The sequence below is a fragment of the Malaclemys terrapin genome, chromosome 2 (genome assembly GCF_027887155.1).
Source record: "Malaclemys terrapin pileata isolate rMalTer1 chromosome 2, rMalTer1.hap1, whole genome shotgun sequence".
Taxonomy (NCBI): Eukaryota; Metazoa; Chordata; order Testudines; family Emydidae; genus Malaclemys; species Malaclemys terrapin.
This window is the reverse complement of record NC_071506.1, coordinates 217,827,906-217,847,788: the sequence shown is the minus strand read 5'-3', so window position 1 is coordinate 217,847,788 and position 19,883 is coordinate 217,827,906. Positions and strand designations below refer to the sequence as shown.

Here is a 19,883-nt window from a genome sequence, read left to right as displayed (position 1 = left end):
GGGGAGGTACCTGGAGGAGTGGCAAGCAGCGCACGGAGCTCTGCGTCCCCCCTCCTCCGGGGGCCGCAGGGACATGATTCCAGCTGCTTCGCAGCGCGGGGCCGGGGCCAGGGCTTGCAGGCAGCCTGCCCTGTCCCCGGAGTGTGCCGCTGCCACCCCGGAGCCGCTTTAGGTAAGTGGCTCCGGGCCAGAGTCTGAAGCCCTCCTGCACCCTGTCCCCCAACTCCTTGCCCTGAGCCCCCTGCCTGCACCCCAACTCCCTTCCCTGAGCCCCCTGCTGCATCCCACACCCCTTCTGCACTCCAACCCCCTGCCCTGAGACCCCTGCCTGTACCCCAACCCCCTACCCTGAGCCCCCTGCCTGAACCCCAACCCCCTGCTGCACACCTCACCCCCCTGCACCTCAAACCCCAACGCCTGCCCTGAGCCCCCTGCCGCACCCTGCACCCCGCTCCCCCTGCCGCACGCCTCACCCCTCCTGCACCCTGCACCTCAACTCCCTGCCCTGAGCCCCTGCCACACCCTGCACCTCAACTCCCTGCCCTGAGGCCCCACCACACCCCTCCTGCTCCCTCTGGGGGCAGGGAGGGGGTGGAGACTTCGGGGAAGGGGTTGGAATGGGGGGGGGAAGGGGTGGGAAGAGGCGGGGCAGGGGTGGGGCCTCATGGAAGGGATGGAGTGGGGGCAGGGCCGGGGGCGGCGACGGGGGTGTGTGTGTCAGTGATGTGGCCCTCGGGCCAATGAACTAGTCCTCATATGGCCCTCCTGGTCATTTGAGTTTGAGACCCCTGGCTTAGGCCATGTCTACCCTATGAACACTATAGTGCTGCAGCTATGCTGCTGTAATGTAGACACTTCCTACAACACCTGAAAGGGTTTTTCCACCTCCATAAATCTACATTCCTGATTGGCAGTAGCTAGGTCAATGGAAAAGTTCTTCTTCCATTCACCTAGTCACGTTTACAATATGGGTTATTTTGGCTTAACCTGAGCACCATAGCGATGTCAACCTACCTTTTAAATGTAGACCAGGCCTTAAATATGATGATTTTGTCACATCTCTACTTAAAAGTCTTTAATGTCCCCAAAAAACTGACCTTTCACAGTGAAAAAGCTATCATGAACCAATGTTTTAAAATTTAAGTTAGCATTGTTCCTTGGCTCTTCCAGTGTATTTTTGTGTCCAATCTTTGTAACTTCCTATGACAAGGACGAGATCTCTCATAGTGTCTTATGCAAATAAACGGTCAGTATTTAAATAAGAATTATGTCTCAGGTTGTAGATGAATGGAAGGGCCCTACACTTGTAGCTTATAGGAACAAAGGTGAAATATAGCCACTGTTTTCAAAACTCTGCAGTAAGGGATTATGACTTCTGGACTAACGTGAAATCTGCAGAAAATGTATGGCTCAGAAAGCCATTTTGAACTCTTTGGTTTTAATTAATGAATGGACTTCATTTGCACACTCAGTGTAGCTCCTGTTTTGACTAAAGTTGTTATATTGTTGGAGATACTGTACAAATGTACTTTCTAAACAAGTCAAACTTGGGTAAATGCTTTAGAGATTTAAGTTTGGTGTATTATGCAAGAACATATTGTAGTTGTTAAAGCACAATATAGGAGTTTTCTTTTTCTGTGTCTGTACACTTGAAAGAGATTTTCCTGAATGCAACCACCATCTCATGTACATTTTCTCTTTGTGTATTTTTTTAATCTGTACCAAAAGTTGAGATCATTATAATTTTAAAAGCTGCAGATTCTGTTACGCATTTGTGACTTTTGAGGGGGAGGAGGTGACTAAAATGCAGGTTATTTTAATTTAAAATATCCAGGTTGCAAAAGTGATTTGTTACATTTTATTCATTCCTCTAAAATGTAAATATTTTCTATATTAAATTTCCAAGTGTGGAGATGGGAAAGACCTTCATAATTAGTGCTGTGTGACCTTAGTTTATATGACAAAACATAATTTTCTATCAGTGGTTTCCCCCTCTGTTTGGCATATAATCCATGGAAAAATAACTCTTCCTTTTAGAAACTAGTAACTAATTTAGTGATCCTCGACAGCTGTGTGTGGTCTGTCTTGCAAACCTTGAAAAGAATGCAAGTAATATATTTGGTAAATTGCAACTTTATGTAGCTATTCCTGCAGGCTAAATCATCTGCTTGATGTATTCAGACAAAAGCTGCATAGGAGAAACCACTTTACTGTAGATTGATTAGTTAATATTACAGGAATCCACATTTCTGAGGTCAGTGAACTGTTTTAATCAGCTCCCTTAAAAATCAGAAGCATTTTAATGGTAGGATTCTTGAGAATCTGTGGCAGTAGCCAAGCTGATCCTGTGGTAGAATTTGTTCGGCATATCCTGGTTTAGCAATTCCAAAATGAACTATGCTCTGTGCTCTTGCATGCCAAATATCAGAATGCTGAATCTTGAGAGCAGCTGTGAAAGTGTATCAAGGCTACAAACAGGGAGTTGAAATCCCTATTGCCCTCCACTCATTCACATACATCACTTAACTTTATTATTTGACTTCCATCTTTGTTGTCCTTGGCGAACACCAGGCAATTATGTTCACTGTGCTACTTATATGTTTTACCCAATGGGAATGCTAATACTTTGTCTGGGGTTGAGGAATCTGTGAACTTTAATTTTGTGTAATTTCATATGAGTCCTAGTATGTTGGGTTTCAACATACTTAGACATTTTATTTTTCTAGGGGGGGGGGGGAGATAATTTCACCCATTGGTGCATTGTGCTTTATAGAAATAAAAGAAAACCTTGTCATTGCCCCAAACTGTTTACAATCTAAGTTCTCGATCCTGTAAAATCTGCACACAGGAGCAGATAGTAATTTGTCATCTCTTCCCTCTTCGTGGGGGACTGGATGCTTCAGGGTTTGATCATCTTATAGGGAATTGCTTGCCTCTCAGGATTTGAATCCAGGCCAGGTTGGTGGTGACTGAAAGTCATTTCCATCAGCTGCTTTATGGCTTATTTGAAATGAATTGGTCTCAATCCAGTTTATAGCAGTCAAATATCTACCTCACAAAACCTCCTCCAGTGGTGGCACCCTTGTGAGATGGAACTAATCTTTCCCAGTCAGAGAGGCCCGTCTAGGATAAGTATGAGCCCCGTTGGTGAGGTTGTGTATAGAAAGCTTGTACCACCCCTGCCTTTGCTGTAGCTTTCCTGTGATTTCATTCTCCTTTCATGCCAACACCGCACCTCTTGAAAGCATTGAGCTTATTAAAGAAAGAGGATGTGTGTGGAAGAAGTTGGGGAAACTGACTTCCTCATATCTTATAGATGTATATGAAATAAAGTTAAGGGCTACATTGTTTCTGCTGTGATGCCATGTGAGTTAAACAAAATGAAATTAATGGGACATTTGAGTAATTGCAGTAGAATCACACTAATCTGCAAGCTTTATAATTTGAACAAATATTTATTTCTCAACAAAGATTTAACAGGTTTGCTTTCATTCCTGACTTTATTACTTTTCAAAATGGACTACAGAACATTTATTACTACGTTGTAAAGTACTATAGAAAAATGGCAACTGTCAAAATAAACATAGTATATTTTGGAATTCAGTATTTTGTTGTTGTGCGCTTACTTGCCAGTTTGCAAATGTCAGTAGTTTGCAATGGGTCTGCCAGACATAAGTGCAAATTATAAAGGTTCTACAGTGTGTGTAATAAATATATACTGTGCATGAAATATTAATTGACATTAACAGCAGAACATCCCACAAATATGTATGCTTGAGTGCAATGCACACAATGACAAATAAGCACTGTTATATTCTGTATGAAAGTGTGCTTGGATGGGGATAATCGTGATCATGATCTGTAGCCTAGGTTCCCTCCTAAGTTGTGCAGCCACGCAGCTGCCTATTAAGCCCCGTGCAAGGGCTCAGGGCTGCGGCGGGGAGAGGCACCCCTCCCCGCCAGCCCCAGCGTGCACCCACCGCTGCTGGAGGAGAGGTACCCCAGCCCAGCCATGGCCCACTGGAGCTGCTGGGGAGAGGAGCCCCTCTCTCAATCCAACTCGGCTTTGTGGAGCTGCCACTAGGAAGAGGCACCTCTCCCCCAGCCCCGAGCTGCTGCAGTGAGAGGGGGCGGGGGGGGGAGGAGTCCTCTCTCCTTTCCACAGCCCTGGGACAGCCTGCACCCCCAAACCCCTCATCCTTGGCCCCACCCCAGAACCTGCACCCCAACCCTCTGCCCCAGCCCTGAGCCCCCTCCCGCACCCTGAACCCCTCATTCTGGGCCCCACCCCAGAGCCTTCACCCCTACCCTCTGCCCCAGCCCTGAGCCCCCTTCCGCACCCTGAACCCCTCATTCTGGGCCCCACCCCAGAGCCTTCACCCCTACTCTCTGCCCTAGCCCTGAGCTCCCTCCTACACCCTGAACCCCTTGGCCCCACCTCCACCTCATGAATTTTGTTATGTGCACCAATATGAAGGTGATGTGTCACACATGACCTCCATATTGGTGCACATAACAAAATTAATTCCACACGTGGATATACAAAATTAGAGGGGACACTGCCTGTAGCAGATACATTTGCCTGATAGCTCTAGTTTTTTTTCCCTTTGATTTTGCAACGAAAAGTCTAGACCAGGAAAGATCGACGCTAGGTCTTAAAAAGTGGGCCCAGGCCAACTTTTGGCAATCCCTTTATTTACAAGAAAATCTAAGTAATTGAATTACAAACTGTATAAGATTAATGTTGCAAATTCCAGTTTTAAATTTCATCTCGTCCTATATTTTTGGGGAAACAGTATTTTGGAGCCCAAAATACAGGTCATGATTCCCCAGTACCTTGAATCTTTTAGTCATTTACACAGGTGCACAGTAAGTGTAAAGCACTGCCATTCTGATTTGGTAGTGTTTTCACTTGTGTACCCAAGGTGCAAGACAGTGGAGAACCAGACCATGATGCACTTTAACAGCTGCTCTCAAGATTCATCATTCTGATATTTGGCATACGATTTCTGTCTCTGGAGCTGTTGGACTCAATGGAAAACTAGATGATCTTGAATTGGTTCTGACATTTTTAGAAGCAACAGTAGATGTAAGCTACTATGTTGGAGGTACTACCTATGGCAATTGGGCTGCTAATATTTAATGCTGTTTCTGCCATAGGTCTCTGAACAAAGCATTTTACTAATAAAACTAACTCCCTTATCTGTAAAAAGGGAAAGAAGGTTTAAAATAATGGTCTCTAGACTTCTGGAGTGAATCATACACTGGTTGAAAGGAAGATCAAACATTAAAAATTAATCCTGAAGCCAGAAAGTGGTTTTTCATGATAGATAAGTCAATGAAAATGGGGGGGAGGGGAACAAACTTCCCTGTGATATGGACAAAAAGAGAACTTTTAGACATCAGACTTTTAAGAGGCATAGGAAATGTGTCAGCAAAGTAATATTAATCACACCAAAAAGAAACTGTCAGGTTAACAATGCAAATTGGCTATCTCAGTGGAAGTGTTAAGATGCTAATGTGGAGGGTACATGCTTGTGAGAGAAATATTCAGGTGGAGACTCTTAGAAAGTTTTAATACATTATTTGTTATTCTGACCAAGTATAGAATCTGGCTGCTCTGAGCAATGGCCTATAAACTGTAGAGAAATCACAGTATCTTTTAATTAAAGCAGTGCTTAACTGTTGCAGATGGTTTTGAAAGATTGTAAAATGCATGCAGTTGTAATAACATACAGTTTAAAAGCAATTATATCAATATTGTAGTATATCATGAAGGCCCATTTCATCAGAAGTTTCTGATCTATCAGACTAACAGTTTAATATTATACTTGCCCATTAATTATTTCTTGTGTGTCCTAGTAATCTTTTTAAGGCAAATACATTAGGTAAAGAATCAAAGCATTTACAATTGTTGTAGTTTTTGACTTCAGTTTGTAAATGTGTTCTTCTTAAGCAATAAGAATTATCTAGTGTTTTTTTGTAGGATCATTTTAATTTTGAGAACATATTTGTATTTTATATTGCTTTGTTGACAGCAGCAATGATATTCATGCCATTTAATTTGGGATAGTAAAACTAAGACTCAGAATTATTTTAATCAGTAAACAAACAAACATAACTGGTTTAGGTTTTAAATAATGAGATTAAAATGTCCTTGATTAAATAAAACTGGAAATGTCATGATCCTGGCCCCAACACTCCATTGCATTAAATGTTTTGCACTCTTCCTGCTGGTGCTAGTCAGACTTAAACACAAAGGGCTTGTCTTCACTACTGCCGACATAGCGCAGTATAGACACTGCTTTAAGTTGACGAAAGTTACGTTGCTTGGGGGGCGGGTTCACACACCTGAGCGATGTAACTTACATCGACTTAAGCAGTAGTGTAGACAAGCCCTGAGGATCCAGGCATTTGATGTATGTGGGTAAGAGGATCCTCAGGTAATCCAAAACTGTCTGAATGGCTACTGGAACATCCCATGAGGGCTATTGATAGCGAGATAGCTTGTGCCCTGTGATTGGCCGAGTATTCACCAACTCCAAGGCTCAGACCCCCCTTTAAGGCACACTGAACACTGTTCAGGTGTGTGCCAGGAATTAGGCCTCTTGCAACTTTTATTTTGTATAGCAGCTTTCATACAAATTGTATCCACACATACTTGAGAGAAAACGAAACAGAGGAATAATTATCAGAGAGTGAGTGAGTTACAGGCCAGGGAGACAAGACAGGTTTTCTGTTGGGATTTGAAATGAAATTCAGTCACTGGGGTGGAGAGAGACAGTAAAGCCATTCGGGATGGCGGGACCCTCTGGGGAGAAGGTAGTAAAGTAGTACCAGTGGCAAGACTGTATGAAGGGACATGGGTGGATGGTAGGGAGTAAGAGAGATGAGGTCTGTAAGGAAGACTAAGACAATTGTGGATTGGTTCCTGAAATGAATGGCGGTAACGAGGGTGTGGGGTGAAAAGTAGACTTCTCCTCTTCCCTCCCTGCCCCATCATGTTAGTTTTACTTTGTTGTTGGCCATAGCAAGAAGCAGGAGGAACAAGGCATTCTCCTATATGGGATAGAAATGGGGGTTTTAGGAGAGGCCAAAAACAGAAAGGGAGGGAGACCAAGAAACAAACCCAGACAGAGAGGGACACACTCAGATCGAGACCAGGGCAGAGAAAACCAAGCAAACAAGACTGGGATGGAAAAAAAGGAGTGGCTCAAAATTTAGTAGATACCACCTAATCTAGGCCAGTACCAAAGATGGGAATGTGCAGGCTTAGGTGTTGGAAGCCCTGGAAGAGGTTACTAGAGCTTTCCCACCAAGGGAATGAAGTATCTGATCACCTGTTTCCCTTCTCTTTGTCCTCCTGATTTCAGTCCTTTGACCATATTCCTCCTTTTGTCTGCTTTTTTACTTTGCTTTGTGCCTTCAGCCATGCAGCCCACCCACCTCCCTGCACTATGCGTGTGTGTAACAATCTCCTTGCCCTCATGTACCAAGCACCCCTGCACTATTCCTTCCTAAACTCCACCTTTTAAAGCAATCCCTGCTCACTTCTCATCACTCACCCTCTTATCCTCACTTTTCTGAAGAGTTAATCTGTGATTTGTGCATATGTGCCTTGCCTTATTTAGACTATAAAGTCTTAAAAAGGCAAGTCCCTGCCCTGATCTGTTTGTGAAGGGCTTTGTAAATTTACAGCTCAATATAAAGATTCTGTAATAACAAATGGGTTTAGTCCTTGGAATAGTAGGTCTCACATTTTTAAAGCCTTGCTTACTCTTGTGGCAGTTTATCTGATCAAAGTAAATAAGTGAGTTGCCTTTATTCAGTAACTATTGTAGTATATTGAATATGTGGTTTGGTTATTTTCCAGTTTTATGCACATCAAGGTTATCACAGCTGTTACTTTCTGATACTACTACAGTGTAACAGGCTGATGTGTGTTGAGATATATATTACTTTTATTCTGGGTAGTACCCAGGGAAATAAATAAAGGTATCCAATAGCTAATCTTTTTCTTTGCCATCTTTGTGCTCCTACTTTACCCTCTGCCTCGCTAACTGGAAGAAGTGAGACTATTTGTTAAGAAAATGTTAGTTAAAATGCATAGCTATTATATGTGTTAAGGTATTACAATTTAACATACTTAGTATTCAGTGTGTATATATAATTTCTAATGACTCTATGACTGCTCTGTTATTATACTCAAGTTCTGTAATGTGTGAGGCATGCCTTGCTTGTAGACATTTTTCTACAAAGATTAAAAATATTCTATCTCCTACTTAGTGTGGGTTGTGATACATAGGCATTTTTACATGGCTTTTCTTAATAGGTTCCAAACTGTAACTATACACCATTGTGTATGTGCCCACACTGAAATCTTTGTTAATTCAGAGTGGAGGCTGCTAAAGTGTATTTCCCATCACTGCAATCATTAAATACCAAGGAAATAGCCAATTAAGCTACCCAAGCTGAGTTCTGGAAGGAGACCTTTGGGGAGGGTGTGGGGGTTGATGGAACAGCATAAGGGGTTGGGACTCTGTACCCAGGAAGAGGAGGGTTGTGGAATTCTGGGAGGGGTGGCATTAGGTAGTCCGTGCTTTGACCAGGGAGACATTAGAGGTTTGGGGTTCTAGTTGTGAAATAGGAATGGAGTCTGGAGACCGAGAATCAGAGATGTGGGGTGTTGGGAGATGTTGGGGGCTAATTTAGGGGTCAGGGCTCTGGCAGGGGAGGAGATCAGGGTGCAGGCTGTAGAAAGGGTAAGTGAGGCATGCACTACACTTCCCCCCGCATCAGGCCAGGCCAGGCCTGACTGGACACTTGAAAAGGGAAGCATAGGGATGGGTTTGAATAGAACTAAGGGAAGAGCTGGCTGGGGTCTGGATCTGGGGAGGAGGATTGGGCCACTAGCTCACAAATGAGCCAATGAAGTATATTATGCATGGAAGGGTCTTCACTGACTCAGGTGGGGGCTTGTTGGGGAGCTTGAGTTGAAGATTGGGACAGCTACTACCCATGAGGGATGGCTCTGTAGTATTTACAGGAGGGGCCAAGTGCGAGGGCTCGGGAGGAGAAGGCATGGAAAGGATAGTGCTTTGCTGATTCTCCAGCCCAGTGGCAAATCTACAGTGGGTCATTGGAAAGGAATCCACTCCCTGCAGGGCTGGTGTAACCACTAGGCGGCCGCCTAGGGTGCCAAGATTTGGGGGCGCCAAAAAGCGGTGCCCCAATTTTTTTTTTTAACGGGGTTAAGATGAGGAAGTCTCCACCTCTTCTGGCAGCTTGAGCCTGTAACTGCCAAGCTCCATTAAAACTATCAGCGGTGCAGGGCTGGGGGCGCGGAGACTTTTGCTGTGCAAGGAAAAGTGATGTTCCGCAGCTCACCGGACTGGACGTGCACCCAGGCAGGCATCTGCTTGTCCAGTTGTTGTCTGACTGAGTATCCACCATTCTAATTTTATAGATTTTATTAATAACAATAATTGGATATTCTAAAGGTAGAATAAAATGTAGTCGATTTTGATATGAAAGTATGAAGGAAGGAAGCATACGTGACTAAAAAGGGAGTATTTCCGATTACAATCAACATTGCTTAATTTTAAGGAAAAGTCATCTTGATCTCTTAATCAATGTTTATGTCAAACAGTTGATGAAATTCAAAGTGACTCACTCATAGTTAGTAAGTGACATGTATTCTCTATCCTTTACTTTTAATAGTGAACAAGAAAAAGAACGGATAGGAATAAAAAATCATTTTTTTCGTTTTCAGTTGATGCAGCCTCATAGCAGATAGAGAAAAATTGTCTGGGGCACAATTTCGGGGGAGGCGCAAGGTGGAAGTTTCGCCTAGGGCGCAAAATATCCTTGCACTGGCCCTGACTCCCTGTACAGCACTTGCCAGGTTTCTGGTTCCTCACACACCTTTCCTGGACCATGGCTCCTTGCACATCAGCAAGGCCATGGATGTGGTAGGCTCTGCAAAAGGAGCAAAGTGCTCCTGTTCTGGCTCGCAGCACTCGTTCTCCTCTCTGCCAAACTGTAACAAGTTAACGGGCTGAAGAAGTGAAGAAGCACAGTAGTCTATTCCTGTCGCCTTCTCCAGCAGCACCACGCTGCCCCTGAGGGGCCCCCTCTCCCCCCAGCTACTCCTGCAGTCCACACTGAGTCTTCTCCACTGGCCTACACATGTCACTATTGCCAAGCCCCTTCAGTGTGGGGAAGTCTGTAGCATAGATGGTCTCCCATCCATCCTAGCCCCAAAAGCAAACAGGTGAACAAAACTTATAACTCACTTTACTAATTTGTTTTCAGATTAAGTAATGATGAGCATCTTTGCTAATGAAGCTGTGCATGACTTTTGAAGCGTCCAACTATTCAGATCATTAAGTCATAAGGGTTCAAAAAACCCAGAAGACTCCCTGGAAATACTTTTTAAAAGGAGTGTTTTTAAAGTGCTTAGTACTGTTTAAACTAGGGTGGTTTTGAAATTGAAATATGTCTAAGAAATTAAAGTCTGTCCTCATTGATAGGGTAAACGTGGGTAATAAGACAGGCATGGTTTATCTTTTTAAAGGTCTTTTTAATCACTTGTGCTATGTGGAAAATGTATCTTAAATCTAACTTAGGGGCTCCTAGAGTATTTCTATAATGTCCAGTAGATGCAGAGTGTGTCTTATATACTTATATGGTGAATACAAGTGGACAGTACCTAGATCTGGTACCAGCAGCATGTTTTAAAAATTAAAAAAACAATATTTTTTATTAATCTCTCACAGGCACTAAAATGTTTGAGAGAGTCAGCCAATATAGTTTTAGCACCTGATTTTATTTTTAGAGACTGTCCATTCTTCAGATGTTAAAGTAAAACATCGAGGGAGTTGTGAAATTTGACTAGATTATGCCTTTAGATTATCCTTTAGTGGTGCCCAAGGATTGAAAATACATAAGGTTTCAGCCCTTGTTGAGGATAATGCATGAACTGTAGTATCCTAGAAACAAAAGGCTTCATTTCAACATGTTGATGTTAAGACAGTTTCGAGGAAGTACTTGCTATAAAATATTTGTGCATTCTGATGAATGAAATATTCATTCCACTCATCCATGTATTTATTTATTTATTAGCTGCCAGACTTATTGCTAGAGTATCTGAGATTATAGAAATCTAGTGGTTCTCTCTTGCATGCATAGGGGTGTGAGGTTTTTTTTGTTTGTTTGTTTTTAAATCCGTGACGGTGAGATTACTGTGCTGAAGAGTTGTACCTTGCATTTTGCCCTTTTAAAATGTGCTGATTTCAGTTTATGGATTTATTCCCTAGCAGGGGATGATAATATTCCCTATGTAATCTTAATGCCTCCTGATGAGGACCAAATATCTGCTCACTTGTAAATGGGAAGAAAAGCCCTCACTCTTGACCTTTCTCTGGGGCCAGTGACCACACAACTGTTAACATAGTTTAATTGTTCCAAAGAGATCATTTGCGACTACTATGTTATTGGTGCCTGGTGCCCTTTCTTTGCACAAGTTGAGGAAGATGATCCACACTACCAAAAATCCAAGGTATATTTTGGTTGTGTAAGCCTCTGGTAAACAAAAGTAAATTGTTATGTATGTGGATTTGCAATCTTTGCTGGTGGCCACTTTAGCAGTCCCTTTTGACTACTTTACCATTTACATTTATAGTTACCATAGGAAGTTAATGAAACTCAGGCCCACGGACTGTTGATATAAAAAAAAAATGGTGATATGGTCAGATTCACTTGATTTCCTTACTGATGAGATTTATTTTGCCTGTTTTAAATTACAAGCTATGTTCGACATGCTGTGTTGGTTAATGTTTTTTATTGTTCTTATGTTGGCTATGACAGTTACAAGTTGTTTGGCTGCAGAGAACTTAAATAATGGTAAAGTGAGCACTTAGTTATTTAAAAAAAAAAAAAAAAGAGGCATACCCACAGAAAGACATTGATCTGTGAAAGGAAAACGCTCTTAAATTCTTGCATCAATAGTGACACATCCTTGAAGGACTTAATAAATCTGTACACATCTGAGAATCCTAGAAAGTACCAATGTAAACGATTGGTTTACATGGCCAAGCCTGTCCTTATTTTATCCAAGTTTGTTGATAAATGAACTGTTTCAAATTTTGCATCTTTCTTGTAGTTGCTTATGCATATTTTATCTTTGTAAGAGTCAGACCTTTGGCATTGTCTCATTTGCTTGAATATACTTGTGCCTGTTAGATTTCAGACTTTCAGTATTACCTGTTTGCAGTGAGGGGATTTGTTGAAAAGGATCATTGTTAGCTGTGGAGTTCCAGGAGAGTGGGCCAGCCACAGGATGGCTCTGTCCTCACCTCCATTCATTTCTTGTCAGTGTGTGTTGTGCTTGTTGTGCCATTTTTAATAAATGTATGCCATTGATTTCAGTTGTTTTCTTTTATTTTAATTGAAGCAGTTTGTGTGAATGTAGCTTAGATTCTGCTTTCCAGTGCTATTTTTGAAAGGTAACTGAACTTCTGTTGCTTCTGTTGACTAAAAATATATTTAAAAAAATTGCTGTTCAGTAAAAGAAATATCTGTGGCTACAGTTTATATTTTGTAAGTAGAATAGAGGGGTAAATAGTTGTTGAATGTGTACAGTATGTGAAGCTTTAATGCTCCTTTATTTAATTTCAGTGATTGGGGGGCTGGGGGTGGGGGAAGGGTTGGAGGCATGGAGAGTAAAGAAGGAAGAGAATTCAAAACACCTTAGATATTTGCCAGATTTCAATTTTGAACTAGGTGCTAGATTTTAGGTTAGAATTCGTTTTGTTGTCTCATTGTATTCTTCAACTAGACTGTTAAGAACAATTGACAAATTAAACCCAATAAACGCTACCTATTCAGCATTGCAAAAAAAGTGCCAATGAATATGATCCACTTTTCATTAGTGAGGCATCAAATTATGCCTTCTAAGGCTTTTTGAATGCAGTCCATTGGAGGCTCTTCAGATGCTAAATATTTTTCAGAACAGAGGATTTTCTTCCATAGTCTTTTTCTCGCTATTCCTTTCCCAAATACACGCAATGGCTGTCATTGAAAAGGATTGCTATAAATGCTTTTTTCCTTTTCTTTGCCATTGCACTTGGCTTGTTGAAACTGACACTTTTTTTTTTTTTTTTGTATTTTAAGCATTGCATCATCCAAGGGAAACGCACTGTGGGAAAGCCTCTTTAGTACAGACAAAACAGACTCGCAGGATAATTCTGGCTTGCTGCAGTATTGAATCCCTGTAGTATACATGCTGAGGCCAAACATATAATCACTGTGAGCAAAAGCTGAAAGATATGATGAATGTTATATGTTCTGTCATAATTTGGTGGTGCAATTAGCAAGCAAGATAAAATTATTATAGATCTGCCAATATGGAAGACTGCATGAGTTCATGTGTGTTCTGAATAAATGTGTAGGTAAAGGGACTGAAATAAGCTAATACTTGTCTGCTTATCAATCTTGGATAGTCTTTGTACCCTTTCTTACTGTATTGTTCTTGAGGCAGCAGCTGTTCATTTTATCTAACAGGGAGCTAGGACAATATGCAGCTATTTATTTGTGCATTTATACATGCATAGACCTAAAGTGACCTCTGTGCCAGGTAAAATCATAGATCTTTAAACAAATTTTGATTATAACTATATAGCTTTTTTAGGAACAACTGATCCAAATGTCATCCAGCTTGATGATGTATCTTTTTTTTTTTTTTTTTTTTTAACCTCCCTGAGATCTCTTGTTCTCTGTTTCCCCATTCTTCCCGTCAGCACGAGTTGCTGCTCTTAGGGCTATGGCAACACATCATTAACAGCAGAGTGGTGGCTTTCATTAGGGCCCTGCCAGACTTATCCATTTTCTCTTTAAAAATGAATAAAGTCTTAATTGTGTCAGAACAGTTAGAAAACATTCTTTATTTGTGTTATAAATTATTTCATTATCTAAAGAGTACCCATAATAGGCAGAGGTCAACATGACAATTATAGTGAGCAGAAGCTCCCCTGTCCCAGCACTCTCTTCGTGCACGCCAGAAATGTGTCTGTGCATCCATTGAGCTTCTTCCAAAGGTTCTTTAAATATAAAAATAGCACATCCTCCTCACAGGGAGACGTTGCTGTGTATTCTTACTAAAAGGCAACTTCTTCATTTCAGTCTACAGTTTAGTTTAAACAAATATCAATGATGCTGATACAAAGACCAAGGTTGTTATAAGTCTCTCCCAAGCCAAAAATCCCCACTATTTGGGGTTTTGTTTTGTTTTTCTTTCCCTGCTGGGGAAAAAATAGACCTCTTCCCAACCCCTATTCAAAACACTGTGATTCATTTGTTAGCATACTTTGCCCAAACATAAGAAGAACCATATTGTTAAAAATGAAAAGTGTGCAGTTCTCAAATTTAAACACCAAATGCAATAAAATGGAGTCTTCTGCCTATTAAGTAATTAGGCTCACTACTCTTTTTTATTAACCTATATGTACGGTTACAAACTCATTGTGTTTTTCAGTATACAGCCTGTTTCAGAGCCTGTTTCAACCAAACTAATCCAAACGTGTTCAAAGCACACTTGATGCTGAACAAGAGTGCAGGCTTTAAAAAAAGGGACAGAACTCTCCAGTCTTCTTTGATTTTGTTTCCACAATTTACTATCGTTTTGATGTGACAAACTACAACACAACTTCCTCTGCAAATACAGATTTGAAGTTGAAATCTGGATCTTCAATTTTAAATGTTAGACCATAATCCCGAGTTCTCTCCTTGTCTTCTATCAGCCATGTTACAGCCTCCAATCTTTGTTGACTCCAGCCATGACCTTTTGTATTTGGGATCAGTCATGTTGATTCATAGACTCCAAGGCCAGAGGGACCATTGTGATCATCTAGGCTGACCTCCTATGTAACATAGGCCACGGGATTTCCCCAAAATCGTTCCTAGAACATATTTTTTTAGAAAAAAGCCAATCTTGGTTTAAAAGTTGTCAGTGACACAGAATCCACCACAAGCCCTGGGTAAATTGTTCCGGCCCTCCCTGCCTGCCCTGCTCCCCAAGCAGAGCCGGTGGCACAGTTCTGAGCTGCACCCCTGACATGCTCTTGCCTCTCACCCAAACGAGCTCGGTGGCAGCTAGCAGTGCCTCCTGGGAGCCGGCCCCTGCCGCGAGATGCTCCTTGAGGGGCTTGCTCAACATTGCCCTGGCATTCCTGGCTCTGCTGCTGCTCCTCAGCCCACAGGCGATGCGTGGGGCAGTCACAAGTCCCCCCCAGAACCTTTAAATTGTCCCCCATCATCATCAAGAGTTACAAGTCATCTCTGGTTCAGCTGATTATCCATCTTGCTGCCCAAGTCTTTGCTTAACAGGATTGAGTCTACCATCCTGTAAATATGGCCTACATTCTTTCTTTCTTAGATGTATAAATTTACTTTTAACTGTATTAAAGCACACATTGTTTGCTTGCGCCCAATTTACCAAGCAATCCAGATCCCTTTATATTGGTGACCTGTCCTCTTAATTATTTAACATTCCCCCAGTTATTTACTACTCCCCCAGTTCTTATGTCATCTGCAAGCTTTATCAATGATGTTGCCTAGGTAATAGATTCTGAGGCTTCTCTGAATTACTTTTCCATTTTGTCCTTGTGTGGTTCTAGTTCTTAGGTGAATAGATCAAGCTGGATTTCTTCTGAGACTGCAACACTGGTGTGATCAGCCTATAATCCGTCAAGTCCCTCTGAAACCTCCATGTAGAGTTCTTCGTTGTGTAAAATGCTTCCTGTGTTTTGGTCAAAGTTATCCTCCTGCTTAGTGCAAATTTCAATGTAATTATACTAGTTAGAGGCAAATAGAAAGGTACAATCTTCACGTGAGTTCTGTCAAATGTCATTGTAAAGCAAAGGTATCAATCCTTCCTTTTCAGTCAACCAACCATGAGGCAGACGATGGCTTCTAAAAACTAAGTTTTCACAACATGATTTAGAGCTGTTGGGTGATGCTGCTTTCTCATTGATGTTAAATAGTGAGCTGAACACGTGCACATCAGCAGGTCTAGATGACTACACCTGAGCAGTTCTCTCATCTTTTTTCATGGCACTTTGTCTCGGCCAATGGCACTTTCAGCAACTTGGATGCTGTATTCGGTGTGTTTCTTTTCAGAATCACTAGCATTAAGTAAGAAAATATTTTTCCTTCTATGGATGCTTCTAACCATGCAAGGTAATTTCTCATGTTCAACCAACTATCCTGCCAGAACGTCGTGATTGAGTCTTTTAGTTCTCCCTTTGTTCCCTCTTTCTTTACTTGTAGGGTCTAGTAGTAGACTGGCAAGTTTAAATATGTCTGGAGAAATATATCCAGGGTGAAATGCTTCAATTGTTTATTTAAACTGTTCACTTAGTGCTACATTGAAGGCAGCGTTGTTAGAATAAAAGCAAGTTCTGACTTTTTTAAATAGAATTCAAAACTTTGCATTAGTATAATCACCAGTTGATCTTTGTCGTTTTTAGGCATTGAAAAGAAATGGTGATTCCGTAATTATGCTTAAATGCTGCAGGAAGCTCTGAAACAGGGGCTTAAATTATTGAGAATGACCAAAGGCATGGTAAACCCTCTCCTATGAAGAGAGTGAAAAGATTGGGATTGTTTACCTTCAAAAGAAGATAGATAATCAGGGACATGATAAATTATATGAAATAATGAACAGTACAGAGAAGGCAGATTGGAAACTTGTGTTCTCCCTGTTCCATAACACAAGAACAAGGGGATATCCAGTGAAATTAAAAGATGGCAAATGCAAAAACCAATTAAAGGAAATTATTTTTTTAACACAATTGGTGAAACTTGCTGTCACAGGAAATCACTGAGGGCAAGAATTTAGTAAGGTTGAGGATTGGACATTTATAGGGGTATCACAGATAACTTTGGATAGTATAATCCTGATTTAACAAAAAAAAAAAAATGTGGCAGGGGTATTTAACCTCCTGCTTCAAGTGCTTCCTCCTTAATTTTGACCAAGGAGGACTGATGTGTACATAAACTGGCAATTTCTTTTTTCTCTGCCTGCTTCTACCTCTTCAGACTTGTGCATCCCTAAGTATTTTTCTTTGGTCCTTCCCCTCTTACTGATGTCTACTGTTCTTCCCAGAAGAGGTTCATTACACACCATTTCTGAACAAGTTGCATGAAAAGCCCTATAGAACTGGCATATGACGTGATGAATAGAACCCTAAAACTTGTGAAGGATTAATAACTACATAAAGAAAGGGCTATGATGGTGGTTAAACTTAAGTACACAGTGATGTGTGAAATCACTGCAGTTCTGAAAAGGATGTGATGAGGATAGCAGGCATATTACAGTAGGTAACTACCATGTCTTGGCATTTTATTAGATGGCACTTTAAATTGTGGATTTAATTGCACAGAGTGGAAAAATAGAAGTGGGGAAGTAGTAGCTGTGTTAAAAGGGTTGGCTATTGTAGCTGACATTGATGTCGATGGATCTCAGCGTTTTAAACAGTACAACTCCTACATATCAGAGAAGAGAAAATGTATTTTTGCTGCTTTATTTACTAAATTTTTATCTCCTTTATCACAAGAAGAGTGGTTGAAAAAAATGTAATATGAACTACAATTATAAATCTTTGGGGATTAGCCAAGGTATTTGTTGTCTTCAGATTCTCTTCTTGTGAATTTATGAAAGGGACTTTGACTAAATGATGTAGTTTAAAAGGAAGACCCTTAAACTGCTTTCCTTAGAGAATTGTAGTCCTCTTCACAGTGTAGTGTGAACTCCATATAGGGTCTTGTGTTGTTGTTAATCTGAAACTGTAGTTTTGTTATAAAGGTTAAAACCATGCTTTTTATTTATAAAATATATAGAGTCAGCAGAACCAATTGGTGGCAAAAGCCTGAAAGTTAAACTTTTGAAGTTCCATAAAGAGAACAAAATTCTGTCTTTTTTTTTTTTTAATGAGGATTTGAAAACATTTGGTTTCTAGTAGCAGGTGTGAGGGTGGGTTATCCCTTAATTACTCACTGTTCTGAGGGTGATTATGAGGAGCCACAGTAAGAATTGGACAATCCAGTTTCTGACTTAATTGTGCCTTTTAGGTACCCAAAGAGGATTTTTATGTATCTTGTAATACACATAATGGGTGAAATCCCGACCCCATTGAAGTCAATGGGGCGTTTTTTCATTAACTTCAGTGAGGTCAGGATTTCACACAGAGTCCTTCCAAACTGACACCTGCTGAAAGGACTCCATGGATAGCTTTATTAGCAAATTTGCTAGTGGAACAGGCATTCAGCAGAGTGCGGATTGACGTGAACTCCCTCTTTTAGGAATATGGTTCAAACCAGTTCTTCATCAACTTTGCAATCTTAGGCTGTAGTGTAGACATAAATTATGCCAACAAAGGTTATGTCGCTCAGGGGTGTGAAAAAGCCAACCCTCAAGTGACATAAATTACACTGACCATAAGCATTCGTGTTGACAGCGCTATGTTGGTGGGAAAGCTTCTGCCACTCGTGGAAGTTTTATTTTGTCAACAGGAGAGCTCCCTCCCATCAGCATAGAGCGTCTTCACCAGACTCACTGCAGGCACAGCTGTACGCATGGACATGGCCTTTGTGTATACCCAGGATTAGAGAAACTTCCATTTTGGGCCAACAAGTGTGATGATTTTTTTTGGTGGGTGAGTGAGGATGGTGAATAATACAATATATAGTCCTGGGGGAATTCTGCACCAAAAAAATAAAAATTTTGAGCCAAAAAAAAAAAAAAAATTCTGCACACAGTATTTGAATATTCTGCAAATTTTATTTGTAAAAAATAATACTACATAATCATGCCAGTTTCAATTATTTTGGTAATTTATTTCAAAATACCTGTCAGCAAGTATGTAACCATACACACACACACACACACACACACACACACACACACACACACACACACACACACACACACACACACACACACACACACACACACACACACACACACACACATTTCCCCAGGAGTAGAGAGTTAAAGAAAGTCCTATGACAACCTAATTCCTGTTTCTCTGCCCTCTTTCCCCCCTGCCCGAGCCCAATCGGGGGGTCAGACACCCACAACCCCTCCCACCCAGAGCCCAGCCCTGGGTCCCCTCCACGCCAGCCAATACAGCCGAATCCCCTACTTCCCAGAGACCAGCTGCGGGGCCCTCCTAGTTCAGATACCCACTCCCCTCCATCCCCAGAGACCAGCTGCAGGGTACCCCTAGCCTAGACACCCGCCCTGCCCTGCCTTGCCCTGCCCAGACACCTGCATCCCTCCCCAGACCTCAGCTGCGGGCTCCCCCCAGCCCAAACACCAACCCCCCTACCCCTCAGAGCCCAGGGATGCAGACGGAGAAACAGCCTGATGCTCAGTCCCAAGCTTGCATGGAGTACCCTGTGCACCACCACCTTCCTTCCCTCAGGGCATGCTGGAATTGCAGCTGTTGGGAACCCTGTAGCTCCCTCAGTCCCTCCCCCTGGCAGTGTATTCCATGGGCAAGCTGGGCTCTGCCGGGTCCAGTGATTGAAAAGACTGGAATTGTTTACCTTGGAAAGGAGATGAATAGGAGTCATAATAAAAGTATATTCAAATAATGAATGGTACAGAGAAAATGGATCAGGAGCATCTATTCTCCCTGTCTCATAACACAAGAAGGGGATATTTCATGAAAATAAAAAGTGGGAAATTCAAAACTGATAAAAGGAAATACATTTTTATACAGTGTGAGATTACACAGTGGAATTGATTGCCACTGAAAGTTGTTGAGTCCAAGAAATTAGAAAGATTAAAAAAGGATTGAACATTTATATGGATAACAAGA

At 41.5% G+C, this 19,883-nt stretch overlaps 1 protein-coding gene across 3 annotated transcripts in view; it reads left to right on the top strand.

Annotated features, from left to right (window-relative positions):
• Positions 1–19,883, top strand: part of UBE2E1 (ubiquitin conjugating enzyme E2 E1) — a 56,085-nt gene that overhangs the window by 14,650 nt on the left and 21,552 nt on the right. The gene's annotated exons all lie outside the window — the stretch shown is intronic.